Source organism: Passer domesticus, chromosome 5 (genome assembly GCF_036417665.1).
Source record: "Passer domesticus isolate bPasDom1 chromosome 5, bPasDom1.hap1, whole genome shotgun sequence".
Lineage (NCBI taxonomy): Eukaryota > Metazoa > Chordata > Aves > Passeriformes > Passeridae > Passer > Passer domesticus.
In genome coordinates, this window is record NC_087478.1 from 50,398,851 (window position 1) to 50,405,441 (window position 6,591).

The 6,591-nt window shown below is 44.2% G+C and overlaps 1 long non-coding RNA gene across 2 annotated transcripts in view; it reads right to left on the reverse strand.

The window, feature by feature from the left end:
* LOC135300683 (uncharacterized) overlaps positions 1 to 1,539 on the reverse strand; it is a 154,861-nt gene extending 153,322 nt beyond the window's left edge. For both annotated transcript variants that reach the window (XR_010362455.1, XR_010362454.1), the window contains exon 1: positions 645 to 1,539. This is a non-coding gene — a long non-coding RNA (uncharacterized LOC135300683). The remainder of the gene's footprint in view (positions 1 to 644) is intronic.
* Between the last annotated feature and the right edge of the window lie 5,052 nt (positions 1,540 to 6,591).

Consider the following 6,591-nt stretch of genomic DNA (forward strand, 5'->3'; position numbering starts at 1 on the left):
TATTTTGAACATATTAGGTGGGCATCCTGAGTCCAAAGAATGAGCTGTAATTTCCAATGTGTTTGTGACTGACAGCTCTGGTCAGATGCTCAGTCAGGCAAGAGTCCTCTATGTATAGGTGTGACACAGAGCATATTTTTAGCCTCCATGACAAAGGCAATGTATGTACTTTTTCTTTAAGCCAGCCTAAGCAACTGGTATGGTAGTTGGAGTCACAAAAATAACTTTCTTTACTTAGATCAGCTTTAATTTTTTTTGAGTTTCACCAGTTTCCTGGTTGGAGATGAGGCAGCTGAAACTCGGTTCCTTGCTCTAGGTAATGCTGTGCCCAACTGCTAAGTCGTTTTATGCCTTACCTTCTCAGTATGTAAAAGAGGGAATGTCATGTGAATAAAATCTATGATAAAAGAGAGCTATGATGGAGGCAATTTTAATTATTCAGTTTTGCAATGCATAATGACAGTCTCATTTTCTTTATTTCTTCAAATGTCACTCAGAGAGCAACACTGAGCAGCAACAGAGCTGTTCAGTGTCTTTATTGAGCTGCATGGATGAAAGGCAACTGACTTATTCAGCCTTTAGCACATCCATAGAGCTTTCCCAGGACTGCTTAGAGAAGAAACATAGGTGTTTTCTGTACTTACCTTCCATTCCTTGGAGGAGCTGGGCTGGGCCTCACGCAGTGTAAAAACAGGTTCCACAGGTGATCCAGGAGAGCAGCACCTTCCTATAAGTGCTCAGAGCAGTAGGTTGTCTGGGATTGTAGGCCAGCGCCTGCAAATTTTCCAGGATGAAGATTGCACAGTCTCTCAGGAAGATCTGTTCTGGTGCTTAACCCCCTAATTGTTAACTTTTTTCCTTATCTCTGCTTGCACACTTCCTTAGTTTCAGGTGACGTGTTCAGGGTGGCAGGACTGCCAGTTATCCTTGAATGTCACGACTTAAGTAATGTTTTGTTTCTCGCCAGAGTTTTGTGCACTTCCAGGCTGTGTCCTTTCACTGGGGTATTACATGTGTACATGCAGAAGAGTGGTACCATGAGCTGGAGCTGATCAGGCACCAGAACTAGATTCATGGATTCATCAATGAGGTGCTCTGGAGCTAGTAGTGTATCTTGTACAAAAAGAGTGAGAGAAAAGATTATGATGAGTTACCTTGGCCTGTAACAAGTCTCAATCTGGCAGTTTCCCACAAAGTTCTTGTGTCACCCGGAGTCTTATTCCCAAACTGTGTCCTCTTGTACTGCTAGAGAAGAGCCTTTATTCTCCAGTTTCTTGATGCAAGCATCTTTAGATGCTTTTTTAAGAAGCATTTTTTAGAAGGACCTGATTTTTATATTTGTTGCTGGTGGCTAGGATTTTTCTTTTTTTTTTTTTTCTCACATGGAGTTTTGTCCCATCGGTTGCTAAGCGATAAGGACCGGTACTTAAGAGATACAAAAGAAATGGCCAAGGTGGAGGAAGGGTGGACCTGGCTACTCTACCATCTGGGGTAGAAAAACTCTACTACCTGGGGGTTTTTCTCTTGGGAAGGGCGAGATTTTGGCCAGGTGATGAGGGCGGGGCTCCAGGTGTTGAGGGTGGGGCTCCAGGTGTTGAGGGCAGGGCTCTAGGTGATGATGGTGGGGCTCCAGACGGTGAGGGCTGGGTTCCAGGTGGTGAGGGGTGGAGCTCCAGGAAAGGGCTGGGCTCCAGGCAGTGAGGGCTGGGCTCCAAGCATTGAGGGCGGAGCTCCAGGCAATGAGGGTGGGGCTCCAGGTGGTGAGGGGTGGAACTCCAGGCAGTGAGGGGCAGAGCTCCAGGCAGTGAGGGCGGGGCTCCAGGTGGTGTGGGCGGGGCTCCAGGCAGTGAGGGCGGGGCTCTAGGTGGTGCAGGCGGGGCTCCAGGCAGTGAGGGCTGGGTTCCAGGAAAGGGCGGTACTCCAGGCGGTGAGGGGCTGGGCTCCAGGTGGTGCCGGCAGAGCTCCAGGCAGTGAGGGCGGGGCTCTAGGTGGTGCAGGCGGGGCTCCAGGCAGTGAGGGCTGGGTTCTAGGAAAGGGCGGTACTCCAGGCGGTGAGGGGCTGGGCTCCAGGTGGTGCGGGCAGAGCTCCAGGCAGTAAGGGCGGGGCTCCAGGTGGTGAGGGCGGGGCTCCATGTGGTGAGGGTGGGGCTCTGCTCCCCTCCCCCCTCAGGCCATCCCCGCCTGAGGGCGACATGGCCGAGCTGGCGCCGCAGCGCCCCCTGCCGGCGCGGGCAATCAGCGCGCGGGCCCGACCTGGCCGCGAGCCAGCAGCGCCCCTGGCGGCCCTGAGCGGAACTGCACGGAAGGGAAAGCGCCCGCGGCCAAGAGCAGGCTCGGCTGGGTATGTGCTTCTGTTGTTTGCCTTGTTATACACACACACACTAGTAAAGAACTGTTCTTCATTTTCCCATATCTGCACCTGAAAGCCCCTTAGTTTCAAAGTTACAATAATTTGGAGGTTCCCGCCTTCCTTGGCAGACACCTGTCCTTCAAACCAAGACATTTGTCTGTAATGTTTTCCAGCCATCAACTGAAACACTTAAAATCCATACAGTTTCAGTGCTTGAATGCCAGAAGTTTTCAAGTTTGTCATTCAGTAATTTGCAAGCAGATGTAGAGGAAGGGAAAGGAAAGGATCAGCAGAGCAGAGAAGTCACACTGGGGCATCCCTGAACATTTTTATAAAGAAAAGTTAGGCTGAGCTCATCCCAGTCTTGTTGTGAGAGAATAAGCAGGATCTCTGACAGGAAACTTAAAAGTACCTCATATTTCTGTGATTGATTGCATACAATCTGGACTCATTCTTTCAATACCTTGCAGCCTCCAGAGTATTACAGCTGGTTCCCTAATCAACTGTGTTAGCTTTAGCTTTGCATATACCATTTTTCCTACATTACCTAGGACCCGATTTTGGAAACAAGCTCTCTTTCCTTTAATAAAATCTGAGAATGGCATTGAAAAAATAAAAAGACTTGTATATGCAGAGCTTTTGCACTTAAGGGTTTGATCATGGACTGAATGCTATGACAACCAGAAAGTTAGAGTCAAGGAAACAATAAAACTAGGAAAAGTGCAAGAGTGTGGTTATAGAGTTTATTAAAGTACATGCCACTTGGACTTAATCAGGAAATTTGTTTATTGAGGACATCTCTTGGAGCAAACCTAATTTAAGCCTAATGACATTTAATAGTGCTAACTCTGGCTTGGTGAAGATGACAATTCCATTTAATTGGGATGCCTCCAGGTGATGCAATGGTGTTTGTGTTTGTCTGTGACAACTGCAGGCTGGTTCTGACTGTTTATATACCCAGCAGCAGCCTTCAGTCTCTGTCTAGCTGCCAGGAACTAAGGCAGCCCAAGAAAAAAGGTCTGAAATTCCTTCAATGCAGCTTTAATTTGGTAAAAAAAAACAACTTATTCACTTGCTCCAGCAATGTTAGTTGGTCTCTTGGCTTCTGTCTCCCTGTGTGCTTCTACCCAGGAGGGCTCTATTCTTGGCCACCTTCACAGCACCCTCCCCTAATGTCCCAGGACCCACTCCATGTGTGTAAGCTTGCTGCACAGTTTCCTGAAGAGTGACATGAATATTGCAATAGCATCTGGTGTCAGATGGCAATTCAGGCTCATCAGGATGAAGGCCATCCACAGGGGTGTCCTAGAGAAGAGACTTCTAAGGCAGATTGCCAGCAGTCTCTGTTTTAGTAATAGAGACTTTAACCTTCATAGCTCTTTTGGAGCCACTGCTGTTGAATTAACAACCTCTGTGTTTATCTATGCTCTCACTGCAGCACCAGCATCCAGCTTATTACTGAAAAGCTCTTTGGAATATCTTGAATAGGAAAGTGTCCAAGAAAGCCAAATTTCAATCTTTCATAACTCCTTTCTCAGTCCCAGGGGAGGGTGATTGTGAGGAAAATTGGCCATTTCAGTACCTTCAGTAGGACTCACTACATCCACAAAGCATAACACTTAGGTCTTGTCTGCACACAGAAGTGGTGCTGATTTAAATAATCAGGTTTTAAATTAATTTAACTGAACTGGTGCAACCTTTTTATGTGGACTTTAAGTCAATTTGAAAAGAGCCTTTTATCCTTATTGCTCAAGGGTAGAGTCAGATAATCATAAGTGATTGAGTTAGAGTGTGTCAAGAAGTTATTGTCTCTTCAAATGAAGGCTACTCTCCTGTCTGCTGGAAATGTCATACTACACCTCCCCAATCCACCTTAGCTGGAATTGAGCCTCTCACACATTGCACCCCATGACTTTGCAGGTGTTCTCAACTGTAATTAAAAATTAAAACTGATGGCTCTTCCATGACTAAATCCTTGGCTTTCTGGCCTCCACAGTGAAGAAGCACCAAAAGAGCAGAGGGAGTGGTTTCACTCTGGGAAGCCTGAATAGCAGCAATAGGAAGAGGAACATTTAAAACAAAAATTATAAACCAGAACAAAGTCTTTACTGATATAAAGAACTGCAGATGTCTTGATTACAATGAAGTTTAACTCATTTGTAACAGTAGAGAATTTTCTATAAAAACTTTCAACATAATATCCATGAGGTGCAGGAGGGGAGGAAGCCAAGAGAAAAAGACATGCAACCAAAGATGTCTTTGCACATTCTGTGGGTGTTTTCTTTCCTCAGTACTTGGGTACCACTTAAAAGGGGGCATGATGCTCATAATGCTTATGCTCTTGAATTAGTACTGGAAATGTCACTGCATACAGTGCAGAATGTTCTGCTGAGGGGAAGGTGTCCTGGTAAAACACAGGCAGAAGAGTACTATGACTAGAGAGACATGCAGTTGAGTAAGAAAAGAATTTTAATAACATCATAAAAACTGGTGTTAGTGGTTACAAAGAATCCCACCTCATGTGAAACAGATGCTGATATTTGAATTTTCCACGTGGTCAGTTCGATGAGTGAATTGATCTCTCCTGAACTTTTCAAAATACTGCATTTTTAAATAGATGTGTAATTTCCCCCATTTTTAAACTATAATTTACTCTCTGCTCTAAACCAGAAAGGCCATCTTGACCTCTTAAATAAAACATTTTAATTGAAAAGAAGCCGACAAGTTATGCCAAAGTAAAATGCCAGGGGAGCTAGCCTTTTTCTGCAAAAAGCTTCATTTTGATGAATCAGCGTGTTCTGACAAGAATTTATACAAAATATTCCTGTTCTGCTCCAGGCCTGAATGCTGGTTCTCCACTGCAGCTTCTCCAATATTAATACAGCAGATCATATCCAGCTTGCTGGGTGTATTTGGCTGATAGCTAACAGTGTGCTCCTGTAATAAGTCACATAAAAAGTGGGGCTTACACAACCTTCAGCATGCTGGGACATTAATCTTATATTCATCAGCATAAGGGGACACAGGATTTTAGTCCTGTATATATGTGAGTATATATATACACACACAAGTGCATAGGTATACATGCCTCAGTATGGATATATATGGGTGGATTGGGCTGTATCTGCACTTTCAGCATAGTCTCTACAAGAATAATGGAACTGCCTTCATTTATTGCTTTAATTTACCTGAACAAAAGGCACACCTGCATTCTCACCCCAGGTTAGGAAACATCAAAACTACAAGGGACTGTCTCTCCCAGCCTCTGAAGAAGAACCTCCTAACACTGAAGAAGTTCTCATTGGATGTGGTCTCCCTGACACTCAGCAGCTCTGTCAGAGAAATATTTCATTGGTATATTATCATGCACAGAAGTGCACACTCAAGCCATTTCTGTTTACTCAGAATAGTGTTTACTGAAATATGTTCTGCAGTTTGCCGTTCCTTACGGAAGATAATATTGTATATACAAGAGCAAATTGAATATATGCAGTGCAGTAATTGCCATCATGCCCAGCAATTTGATGTGTTTGAATACTCAAGATAGATAAGGTTTCTCTAAGGATTACCCCTCAGCGTATTCACCAAATTTAATTTTGTATTGTTACTTACAATTTCTTCTAGCATATTACTCATAAAAGAAAAAAAAATGCTGTGAATACATTCTTTGAAAAAATGTTGCACATGCTTCCCACAGTCTCTACCCTTGGGATCTTTGGAAAGCAGTTTTATTTTTCCTCCATGCAGTAATGGGTTCTGTCACTGAAGAGCAATCCAGGGCCATTATTCTAGAATGGGGCTTGGGGGAACCTGAATGCTGACTATGCAAATCCACACCCCTCTTGTACTTTGAATACCCTGATGTATTTGTTCAGTATTTGGTAAAAAAATTAGGTGCTAAAGAACTGACCTAGTTACTAGGTCCTGCTGGGAAACAGTCTGAAAAACAGTCAGCATTTAAATGAAGATATGAAAGAGTATCTATGTGAAAGGAAAAGCTTATTAAAAAAAAAAAAAAAAAGAGAGAGAGAGAGAGAGAGAGAGGGGATTTCTATGTCATTCTTACAGAATTCTGATACATCATGTCAGGAAACAGAGGCTAGAACAAAACACAATGAAAAAAATATAGGTAAGTTTGTCTGGGCAAGAGTTGTGTTTCAGCCCTGGTGTGAGGGCACTTGCTGTGCATACACAGGTACTGACCTCTGCAGCATCACTCACAGCTTCCCTGTGGCTCTCCT